Below are 13,023 nucleotides of genomic sequence, written 5' to 3'. Positions count from 1 at the left end.
GTTTTATAACTTTCATTAACACGTCATGAATATGCATGACTTGTTATATATCCCAATATTAATTAAAGTTTTGACACATATTACTCAGTAAAAAGAATGTGGCAGCAGTGGTTGTCAGAAATGTATTATACAAATTATTGGGATAAAGTAAAATGAAATACAACATAACAATAATGTGCATATCTGATAAAACAAATGAGAAGAAAGTTATATCTTAAATAAAACCTTAAGAAATGTCGTAGCATACTACTACTACTACTTCTACTACTACTACTACTACTACTACTAATAATAATAATAATAATAATAATAACAATAAATAAAATAACCAATATCTTAAAATAAAATAGCTGTAATGTATATTAATATTAATATTGCATGTACATTTAAAAATAAAAGAATAAGCCCTTTAATAAATAGTTTAATTCAGAATTATTAACCCCCCTGAATTATTAGCCCCCTGTTAATTTCCCCCCCACTTTATGTTTAACGGAGATCACATCTTTTCAACACATTTCTAAACATGATAGTTTTACTAACTCATCTCTAATAACTGATTTGTTTTATTTTTGCCATGATGACAGTAAATAATTTTTGACTAGATATTTTTCAAGACACTTCTACAGCTTAAAGTGACATTTAAAGGCTTAATCAGGTTAACTAGGCAGGTCAGGGTAATTAGGCAAGTTATTGTATAACGATGGTTTGTTCTGCAGACTATCGAAAAAAAAAATTAGCTTAAAGGGCTTAAATTTTTGACCTTAAAATGCTTTTAAAAAAATAAAGCTGCTTTTATTCTAGCCAAAATAAAAACAAAGAAGACTTTTTTTTCCAGAAGAAAAGAATATTTTTAGACATACAGTGAAAATTTCCTGAATCTGTTAAACATAATTTGGGAAATATTTAAAAAAGATAAAACATCTAAAGGGGGCTAATATTTCTGACTTCAACTGTATGTAATCTTATAACAACAAGCTAATCCAATTATCCACTAACATATTTTCCAGTGTGAACTGATAAAAGCTACATACTGTATATTATGTCAAATGTTTGCACTATGGGGAAATGTTGAAGCTTCTTTTTACCCTGCAGCTTTAGTGACAATCGTTTATTTTTGGAGTCCTGCTTGTTAACTTGCTGAGCAGTTATTAAGCCTGTCAGTCCACTAGTAAATATAGCAATCAAATGTGCATAGCGATTCATTGAGTGTATGCTGTAAATAGCAAATTAGGTAGAATTTAGGATGTCAGTATCCACCTAATAGCACCCCATGGACTTTTGCTATTAATAACCCAAGTCAAATGAAAACACTTCTGCATGTTAAAGTGTAAAAGCAGAATCCAGAAGTTAGCTAACCTTGCTGACCTATAATTTAGGTATTCTGCAAAGAAAAAGATTCTTAATGACCCATGACATTGAATACATTCTAATTCAGTCAAGACAGAGACAAAATGACTTTCAATTTCAAAATGAAAGTATGCAGTGCTGCATTTATCACAGTAAATAGCTTAAAGCTATGAAAATAGGAAGTGCTATTGTGTATATTTAAATTGGAACTCAGCAATTAATTCACTTCAACAGATAGTCAATTGTGGATAGGAAACAGAGCAGAATCTTAAATATTTCTTGATTTTATGTCATCATATTTCTTACATTTTTCGTCATCCGACAAGCCATGTTTCAATACTGAATCCCAGATGTTCAGTGCAGTCTCAGATCAGATGTTTCCACTGAGAGAGGAAGAAAATGTATTTGTATTGATTTGATTAGTGTGTTGTTTTCTTCCCTCAAGAATGCTGTAAGTACTGCTTTTTAAATGCAAATTGAAAAATAATGTAAACTGAAAGTTTCACTCACCTTCCACTTAATGAGAGAAGGAAACAGTCCAGGGTTTTCATACATGAGCGTGTTATTGAAAATGAATACAGCTCTGGTCCAAAACAAAGCCTAACACACTGCTCCACTATTGCGATCTACTGTACACTATAAGAATAAAAAGTTGAATCAACTTAAAATTGTATTAAAGGCAACTTGCTGCACAGCTTTCTTAATTGACTTAACTTAAACCAAGTCAACTAAAGTATTTTGGTTAAAGTTGAGTTTACTCAAAAAAAAAAAAAAAAAAGCTGTGCAGCAAGTTGCCTTACCATTTTAAGTTGAGTCTACCTTTTTTCCAGTGTACATAGACAACACAAATAGCTGTCAACATTTCATTTCAACTGAGGTTGCAGACGTGCAACAGACTTGACCATGCTTCAGATTTTGATGCCTTTGGGGTGAGAATGGGTTGGAGTTTGACACATTAACTGCACAATACTATTAAACATTAAAACTTAAATAAGTAGTATTTTAAAAGCAATATTTATAATGTTTAGACAAAGACTGAAAATTTTGCACTGAAATAGAGTGAATGTGTGGTTTATTTATGCTTTAGTAATAAACAGATATGACATTTTTGGATGATTTTCATAGCTCATTATATTTGGAAGTTTATATATAGATTTCCAAACTTAAAGAGCTGCTTTACATTTGTTAAGAGGATCTCAAGGAGATTTTCAGCTCATGACCCCAAAAGTAACAATGGTATTATTACAGTAATAAGTAAAATGTTTATAGACAACGACTTAAAATTTAGCACTGAAATAGAGAGAACATAATGGCTTATTTATGCTATAGTGATGAACCGATATGAAAATTGTGGAATATATTTATAGCTCGTTATATTTGGAAGTCTATATATAGACTTCCAACTATAAAGAGCTACTTTACATCCTTTAACCCTTTAACTGCCCCGCCAAGAAAGCAATTTTTTGAATTGCAATCCTTAACTCCTAATGTCGCTATTTAACATACTCAATGAATTTTTTTAACACATCCCATAATTTCTAAAATATCAACCTCTACCAAATTTGTGATATGTCGGTTTATGGTAAAAGTACTGGAATTAATACATATACTATGAAAATCAGAAAGTATGAAATGTAAGACGGATTTAAAAAAAAAAAAAAAACATTATTAAAATAAAATATTTTTGAATACTAAATCTGATTTTTTTTGTGGATGTAAAATTAAATATTAAAAAAAATATATATATATATTTCAGATTCTCATTTAACATGTTTTCTTGTTTTTCTGTGTTTTTTTTTTGTTTTTTTTTTGTTTTTTTTTTACAATAAAACCAAAATCAAGTGCAGTAGTGCAAGGGGATTATGTTTGTTTATTTTTTATTTTTTGGTAAACTATCAGTGTTGTATAATGTAAACCATTATTTAAAACAATCATTCTTTAAATGACTTTAACAGTCAAAATATGGTCAACCATTTGGTAGAGCAGGCAGTTAGAGGGCTAGGAGGATCTCAAGGGGATTTTCAGCCCATGACCTCCAAAATAACGATGCCAGGGACTTGCGACCCCCATTATTCTTAGTATTCTTAAGTAGTTATCCAAATGTGGTTCCCAATGATGATGCCTATATAAAAGAGCATATTGACAATACAGAAAGAGCAAGATTTTATTTTAATTTATTCATGTGATCAATTTTAATATTAACTTCAACTAGTGAGATGGGTGAATAGAATGTTTGGAGCACGCTAAGTTTATGCTTGTATACCACCATTCAGAGCTAACCCTCCACATTCAGTCACCTGTATTTATTTTAAATGTACATGAGTGCCAAAAAGGTGTCAGAACATGGATGAACAGTTTCGACTGCACAGGCACAGTTTTTGACACTTGTTGTGTTGTTAATGTAATTTAATCACCCCAGGGGTCACAATCCAATGTGGGGGTGGGGGTGGGTAATCAGGGTGATGGCTTTTTATTTGGATATTGTTTTTTTTTTTATGTAACAGTTATCTATTTGTAACGTTTGTTAGTTACAGGGGGTCATAGCTCATATTTTGGAGAGCATTTTTTTTTCAAAGTTATTTCCATCCCTTTAAGAGCATGTAACATATCCACTACCTAACAAAAGTCTTGTTGTCTGTCCAAGTTTTAGTAACAGCAAATAATAACTTGACTACTTGCTGATCATTTGGTATCAGAAGTGGCTCATATGAAAGGCAAAGGCCTCTAGATTACGATTATTTTACCAAAATAAAATATGATCATTTAATTAGGGCAGTAAGGTCTGACTTCGGTTTGTGTTTAAATAACATCTTTGTATGCTGTTATTTAGCTCACATGAAAAAATATTGTCATGCATTGACTATTATTTCAGCAGTGAACTCACGAGGTGTTCGCTGGGTAATCAGCTGCTCACTTTATGGCTCTTCGAGGGTGAGTGTTCTAGCTTCTTAGTGCTGATAGATGCAATTACTGATTCAGTTGAGCCCTCTTAATTGTAATTCAGGGAGAAGGTCAATAATATATTATTAATATCTGAGCCACAGGACTTAAAAAAACGATGTTGAATGCTGATATAGTCATGTTTGAATGCTGAGTAATGAATACTGGAGGTTCACATTTTAATGAGTGAAGTGCACTAGGGGTCTTCTGCTGTCAGACTGGGGACTGGTTGCTGTAGTGCCAGCATACAGACATCGTTAAAATTATTGGCACCCGAAACTCTAAATTTCTATGCATATTATTATTTTTAAGGTGTCCAGCAATGGCTCTCTGTTTCACAGTAGTGAGAATATGAAACAGAAAGGCCAAACTCCATCATTCATCCATCATAATGACGAAAAACAAACTATAGTTCTTATAAAAAAGGTCAAGTTGAAAATTTAAATTTCTACCATTGGATCAATCATTTTTAAAAGTGTACAGTTGAAGTCAGAACTATAAGCCACCTTTGAATTTGTTTTTTTTTTTTTTTAAATGTTTACCAAAGGATGTTTAGCAGAGCAAGTACATTTTCACAGCATGTCTGATAATATTTTTTTCCTTCTGGAGAAAATCTTATTTGTTTTATTTCAGCTAGAATAAAAGATGTTTTTAATTTTTTAACAACCATTTTAAGGTCAAAATTATTCGCCCCTTCAAGCTATATATATATTTTTTTTTCAATAGTCTGCAGAACAAACCATACAATAACTTGCCTAATCATCCTAACCTTACTAGTTAATCCAATTAACCTAGTTAAGCCTTTAAATGTCACTTTAGGCTGTATAGAAGTGTCTTGAAAAAATATCTAGTCAAATATTATTTACTGTCATGATGGCAAAGATAAAACAAATCAGTTATTAGAAAAAAATTTTATTATTTAAAAAAAAATTAAAACTATTATGTTTAGAAATGTGTGGGAAAAAAATCTGCTCTCAGTTAAACAGAAATTGCTGGCTAATAATTCAAGGGGGCTAATAATTCCAAGTGGTGCTCGCTGCAGAGCCATTTGAGGAGAGGTGAGCTCCAGAGAGGGGGAGCTTAAGCTTGAGCTCCACCTTTTTTGCACTTCTTCTACGAGTGATGTCACTGGGGGTAGGGTTAGGGGTGGGGTTGGTGTACGCATTAAAACAGCTTACAGGAGGAGGAGCGACAGCTCATGAGCACCCTCTCAATAATTCTGAATTCAACTGTAATCTAATGGAGATGCTCTGAATCAGACCCAATGAGAATACATGTCTTCAACATATTCATGTGGAGTTTGAGTGGCAAACATGGGTAGATTGTAGTTAGGAAATTGCAGAAATTAGTCTTAGGGTTATACAAGCTTTTTTTTAACAATTTTTTTTTTTTTAAATCATCTGAACAGCTGTCGAACACTACCTTCAAATGTTGTGTTCTGGCATGCCAATACATTTGACCAATGTGTATTGAAGAAAAAACCCTTTGAAAGAAAAGTTATAACCAGTAAAAAAATGACTTTCACAACCTTTTTTTTTTTTTTTTTTGCTCAAATCGTTTGCTTAAAGGCAATAATTTTAACCATGACTCGGTCTAACTTTTGGGTCATTGCTCCTGCTTTTTTATATTTGTCTGCATTCAGGCTTGCGATCAAGCACAGACTTTCTTGAGGAATATCCCCAGGGTCAGCGGGTTGTGGTGGTGTATGAACTCAGGGATGCTGAACTCCCTCTGTGTGTGTAATGACATGATGGCTTTGCGAACATCACAGCTGTCAATGACGCTATCGTCACACATACAGAATACCGATCCAACAATAATTTTTAGCCTTCAACAGGTTTCCGCTGTTGTTGTCTTTGGTTTCTGCCCGTCGGCTAATGAGCCCGCTTTTCTAAAGCTTCAAAGAGGGAAAATATACAGCATTTTCAGCAAAGCATGATTTAGCTCTTCGTTTGAACAAATTGTCAACCTGTGAAGTACTGTTGAGATTGCTGGCTTTTTTCATTGCTGTTTTTATGTTTTAGCAACAGTCTATAAATCTTTTTAAGAAATGGCATGAGCGAATGAATAAATGTGATACAGATATATTTTATTTTGCTTCATCAGAGGCTTAGGTTAAACACAAATTCAAATCTGAATAAGTTGGAACAGTATGGAAAACGCAAATACAAAATTGTGATTTCCAAATTTACTTCATTGCAGACAATCTCAACACAAAATATTTCATGTTTTGTCAACCTCATTTCATTTGCAAATATACATCCTTTCCTGTCATTCTATAGCAGCAACATATTTTTTAAAAAAGTTGGCACAGGAGAAATTTAGGACTAATAATCAGGTAAACTGGTTAAGTAATGATGTTATTCGAAACAGGTGATGTGAACAGGTGATTGTAATTATGAATTTCTACAAAAGCAGCTTCCAAGAAAGGTCTAGTCCCTTAAGAGCAAAGATGTGCAGAAGATCAGTTTGTCAACAAATACATGAGAAAACTATTAAAATATTCAAAAAAAAATCATTTTCACACCACAACATGTCTTTGCAGGTTGTTTTCTATGTGTTGCTAGGTGACTAACATAGGCTCATTCTGAAAACGTAGCCCTATATACATTTCTGGAGATTGGGAATAATGTAGCCAGAGGTGCGCATGGCTGCATTTAGTCTTTAAAACAAATGCTACAGGGCGGTATGAAGCCTTTTCTTTTCGCACTTACCAGCTGACTGCTTACCTCCATATGGATGGCTTTCCCACTGTTAGCCTACCAGTTTATCCAGTTAGTTCCGTATGAGCGTCGGTGGACTTGAGATGCAGAGAGGATCTGGTCAATTGGTGTTTTTGAAAAACACTATTGGTTGGGTTTAGGGAAGGAAGAGGGTGGGTCAGTCCATCAGTCATTCAATTAACAGCGGCCTCTGGTGGATTTACATGAGAAGAGTAGGCGCGAACGGCACTCGTGAGAGAAATTTGAGATCTCAAAAAGCATACACAATGACCTCTGGTGGATTTGCAAAAACAAAAATTGCAAAAATAAACAAAGAAAAAAAAAAACTTCTGGAGCGTATTTGGTCCTCTCCAAAATTGTATATAGCAGAACATTTTTTTTGTAGTTGACAAACACCAATGCATTGCATTGTTCCACCAGAGATTGATTTACAGCTTTTCAACACAAAACGCTGGACATACAGATTATAAATTTATTCAGCACCACCCCGAAAAAGCATTAGTTCTGTTTAATTGTATATTGTCTTAAACGTGTTGTGTATATTTTGAAATGTGTCACATATGTTTGTAATGTGGCAACAAACACATGTAGACTGCTGAATATGTTGAAAGCAAGTTTATGTCAGCTCTTACTGTTAGTTTTCTGAAGTAAAAGAACAGCTACTTTATTAAACATCATCTGTATGAAGAGGTTGGTAATAATTCCTGGCCATGTTTTTACATACAGTACAGCTTCAAAGTGCAATCTCTGTTGAGTTCAATTATATTTTTGCCCATATTTCATCAACACAACACGACATCCACAATACAACTAAGGTGAAAAAAACTTTTATCTTTTCTGGTAGATTGAAGACAACTGTAGACCTCTAAGATTTAGTTAAGATTTAGTTGAAGGCTTCAACTCAAATTGTTAAAATGTATTTTGACAAATAAATTATTATTTGATATATTGACATATTTATTATATGATTGTTTTGCACGTAGTTTCTGAGTACATCACAATTTGTGTGTCTGTGTGTGTTTGTCATTGAGTGAGAGAGCAGCAAAGGTTTTGACCTGAATACATGAAAATATATGGATGACAAGAAGATTTTATCTTCTTTTATTATTAAACACTATACTTTATTTAATTTTTTTCTTAGCTGATATAGTGCTTAGATCCTGGCATTGTTTTAACAAAACATCCACGCACATCTGATTGACAGAAAGACTGCATGCTTTTTTCAGTGTTGTGATGGTATGATTATTTTAGTGTCAGTATTACAGTTTGCTGGGCTCTTTGACAATTTTTCATATTAGTTTTTCACTTATTAATTAAGCAAAGCATGCACGCAATAAACATTATGTGCTTGATTGAACTCCCTTTTAGCATATTTACTACTAACGGGGATATAAAGAATTGAAAAATAAATGCAACAACAAGGAATCAATTTTCTGAATTGAGTCCCATTAATTTCAGAACTAGGAAATAAAGTTGCAATAGATTTCAAAAATTTGGAAATCAAAAAGCCACATATTATACTCATTGATGGTTACACTGAACTTGGTCAATCAATCAATCAATCAATCAATCAATCAATCAATCAATATCCTTTAGTTTTATGCAGCAGAAATATTCCATGACACGATTTAACAGATTTAAGTTTAAGTACCTTACACAACACAACAACACAGAAAGCACAGAGATGAATTTGACGAGTTATCCTTGCAGGCTCCCATCCTCTTTGCTGCCAGTTTGATCTTTTAAAGTCAGGCAGATGTTATAGATTTACTAAACACTCTCAGAAATAAAGGTACACAAGCTGTCACTGAGGTGGTACTTTTTCAAAAGGTACACATTTGTACGTAAAGAGACCATATTTGTACCTCAAAAGTATATATTAGTACCTAGAAATTTTAAGAGGAACACTTTTGTACTTATAAGGTACAAATTTGTACCTTTTGAAAAGGTTCCACGACAGTGACAGCTTGTGTACCTCTATTTCTGAGAGTGTGGTAAACAAAAACATGTGCTCAAAAAGTTTTTCATTCTATACTAAATGAAATAATTAGTTCACTAAGTGTTTAACTTATTTTGTGTCAAGTGTGAATGTTTTAACCCTCAGTTTAGCTTTACCTCTGATCAAACACACCTGTATATAGACTTCTAGTGATCCTGAAGACACTGATTAGCTTGTTCAGGTGTGTTTGATTAGTGTTGGAGCTAAACTATGCATGACACCAGCCCTCTAGGACCGAGTTTGCCCACCCCTGCTCTAGAGTAATGTGTGTAATTGGGATGGTTTTGATTTTATGCTGTCATATGTCATTATTTATTTGCTGCGTTAGAGCAAAAGACAATTTTCCAGGTGGATAATAAATTAAAACAAACAAACAAACAAATCCTTATTAGTACAACTGACTTTTTATCTGCTTAATACATTCTGTAAATCTGCAATGATCTTTTCAAAAAATCATAGCAAATTTATTTAAATTGTCAACATAATCATAAAATGTCTAAAGCTGACCATCAAAATAAATTCCTTCAATAGACATTCATTTTAAGCATGGCAATAAACCAATGATTTCTTTAATGATTTCAGCCAAAGCAATTACCAAAGTTTGGATGAAATTAAAAAAGTCTGAGAACTGCCAATATTCTTTGAGAAAGAACTTGTCCTTTCAGACTCAGTGAATTGAGACCTTGGCGTTGTGATGGTATAAACACATCGCAGATGTCTTGCCCCCAGAATGCATTAAATACTCATTTAGCCCATGTGTAATCCACTATGTATCTATGTGGCATCTTGTCTGTGTTCTTCTGTTGTTCAATTTGGCCGTCAAGGTTCAGTAGAGGAGTAATGTCACATGCTGTTTGGGATTTTTCAAGCTGTGGTGCTTTAGGGGAAGAGCTATCATGGCTAGCAAGGATTTCATGGTATATGTGTCTCCATCACTAGTCTCTCATGACATCATTATTCTCTCACAGACATATCTAGTCTCTAAATATGCTTTAAGCTTGATCTGATGTTCAGTTTCAGTTCAGTCTATTTTTAGACATATTTTTGTCAACAAGGATATTTCAGAGATTTTAGTCAGGTTTAGATCAGCACTCTGGACTGGTCATTGCATTATTTTAATGTTTTCAGCTTTAAGGAGCTGCTTTACACTCAAAAATAGATGTTTGCTTTTTGAAAGCTACTTTTTTAAAATAAGCTGTAGAGTGTTATTCTATCAGCTCAACAGTGGAATTGAATGAATGGTTGAAGGTTAAATGCATGCAAGCCTTCTAGCACTTCAGAAAATAATTATCTTTTTTTATTTATTTATTTATTTATTTATTTATTTATTTACTTTGGCACCTAATTCATTCTGACTCCAATTTTCAAGTGATGATTAAACTTAGACTGTGTTTCTAATTAGTAATGGATCACATTCATCAACTTGATAAATTTGGATATTTGACTATACTTTAAGTTGTTCGTTCGTTGCAGGCCAATTGTTGTACTGAGCCCAAGCGCTGCAGGCATGTGAATTGGCCACACATAGACAGTACGACACTGCTCTGCAATAAACAAACAACTCAAAGTAGTCTATCTAAAATAATCAACCATCCAAATTTAGTATCTTTTTTGATAAATGTGATCCGTTACTAAGTAGAAAACACTAGAAAATTAGAGTCAGTTTAAATTTGAAGCTGGAAATAAATAAATTCTAATAAACAAGAAAAGACCTGCATACATCTAAGCTTCGACCACTCATTGGAATCCATCGTTGGGCTGATAGAATGGAATCCTACAAAGCTGAAACTTAATTTTTATGTTTAATCCACTTAAATTTGTAAAATCTAATGTTAACTTAATTCCTTTATGTTGTCCAAACACAAATAATTTGTGCGGAAGCCAGCATTTGTTTTACAGTGTGCCCATTTTGGTGTGCGACAGGAGGCTCATTGCCCTGCATAAAAATGACTGGTTGATTGAGTGATGAATGCGAAGAAGGACCCGAGTGTTGCCGAAGGAGCTTCTGATAAACATTTGCATTCACTAGTTGCCATTAGTATATGGGGAGTCAAAGAAAAAGCTGGAAAATGTGAATGCAACAGCTGTTTAATATCCAAAGTAATTCAGTTAATGACCCACACCGTATTTTTTATCTATAATGGCTTCTTCATTTCTCAGTATAACTTGCAGGCATATATGGCCATTCAAGTTGTTGTGCAAAGAGGTAAATGTAATTATAACATTGCTCTTATTGCTAGAGGCGTTCTCACTGGAGGTGTGAATGTGGGGGTGTGAGTGTGAGAATTGAACAGGGAAACACAACAAAGGAAAAACAACTCTTCTTATCTTGAATTATTAAATGAGATGCAAGAAAAAGAGAAGACAATCTGGATGATCAGGACTGTCAAAGCTTCGTGTTAAAGGTCAAAATGCAGCCCCTGCGACAAATTCCCAGGCCGCTGCAGCTTCAAGGGAAACCCTGGGGCCTTCTCTGTTCGTGATTCAGATCCACAGAAGCTTTCTTTTGTTCATGTTTCACTTACACATCCAGGTTGTTTGATTTAAAGGGAAACTGAGAAGGCAAAAGGAAAAACTAAACCTGATCTCACACCTCTGCATTAGCAAACAATGTTTTCAGTTGCATTATCATAACATTAGTAAATTATATAAGTATTTTATTAAAATGTAGAGTTAGGTCCATACATATTGACACATCAACACAATTCTAACATGTTTGGCTCGATACACCAACACAATAGATTTTATATGAAACGAACAAGATGTGCTTTAACAGCAGACTGTCAGCTTTAATTTGAGTGTATTTACATACAAATCAGGTGAACACTAGGAATTAAAAGAGTTTGCATATGTGCCACCCACTTGTTAAGGGTCCAAAAATACTTGGACAGAATAATAATCATACTGTAAAGCAAACTTTCACTTTTTAATACTTGGTTGCAAATCCTTTGCAGTCAATTACAGCTTGAAGTCTGGAAGACATCACCAGACAGTGGGATTATCTCCTTGTGGTGGTCTGCCAGGCCTCTACAGCAACCGTCTTCAATTCCTGCTTGTTCTTGGGGCATTTTTTCTTCAGTTTTGTCTTCAGCAAGTAAAAATACATGCTCAATTGGATTCAGGTCAGGTCAGTGTTCTTGATCTGGCCATCTGTTGTGAAGGGTGTTTTCTTCACCATGGAAAAAAAATTGGTCATCCACCACAGTCCCATTGGTTTTCATGGTCTTCCGGGTCTTTTGGTGTTGCGTTTGCTCTTTTTAAGAATGTTACAAATAGTTGTTTTGGCCATGTCTAATGTTTTTGCTATCTCTCTGATGGGTTTGTTTAGTTTTTTCAGCCTAATGATGACTTGCTTGACTGATGGACTGATCTTTGGATCTCATCTTAAGAGTTGACAGTAACAGTTTCCAAATGCAAATAGCACACTTGAAATCGGGCCGGAGTGGGACTCCTTTTCAGCCCTGGAGTTTCAAGCATTAGACCGGCCCACCTCAGTTCACGACTGACTATATTAAAATAAGGTCATTTCAAATTCAGTTTCTAATTACACTATCATGTCTTTAAGAAAACAGCTGCTTCAGAACTTCTTAACAATAAAAATGAAAAAAAAAAAAAAAAACTCAGGTGAGCATCGAACACGGATCGACGACAGTGTAATGCATTGTGCTGACTACTGGAACACAATGGTGCTGTTACCCTTGTGTGGCCGGAATGATAGTTACATCATCATTACCCTGCAGGCTGCATTTTGCTCATGGGGCTACGAGACAATAAATAAGAAGAGCGGAGCTGTGACAAAATAATGAATAAAAAGAGTGAGGCTATGGTCAAATAAATAAATAAATGAGAAAAAAAAAAGTGCGACTGCTGAGAGTGCAAGCGGCCCTCGCGACCAAAAAACGGGCCGGCCCACCGAAACACTCCAGGTCCTCCTGATTAGCCAATCCGGGCCTGCTTGAAATGAACTGAAACTGTTATCTGCTCTTTGTAATTGGGATAATGAGGGAATAACAC

At 34.2% G+C, this 13,023-nt stretch overlaps 1 long non-coding RNA gene across 1 annotated transcript in view; it reads left to right on the top strand.

Annotated features, from left to right (window-relative positions):
• LOC141380027 (uncharacterized) overlaps nucleotides 1-13,023 on the top strand; it is a 118,490-nt gene that overhangs the window by 37,269 nt on the left and 68,198 nt on the right. The gene's annotated exons all lie outside the window — the stretch shown is intronic.

This window comes from Danio rerio, chromosome 21 (genome assembly GCF_049306965.1).
Source record: "Danio rerio strain Tuebingen ecotype United States chromosome 21, GRCz12tu, whole genome shotgun sequence".
Lineage (NCBI taxonomy): Eukaryota > Metazoa > Chordata > Actinopteri > Cypriniformes > Danionidae > Danio > Danio rerio.
Note: the sequence above shows the minus strand (reverse complement) of the source record. Positions and strands in the feature narration are given on the sequence as shown.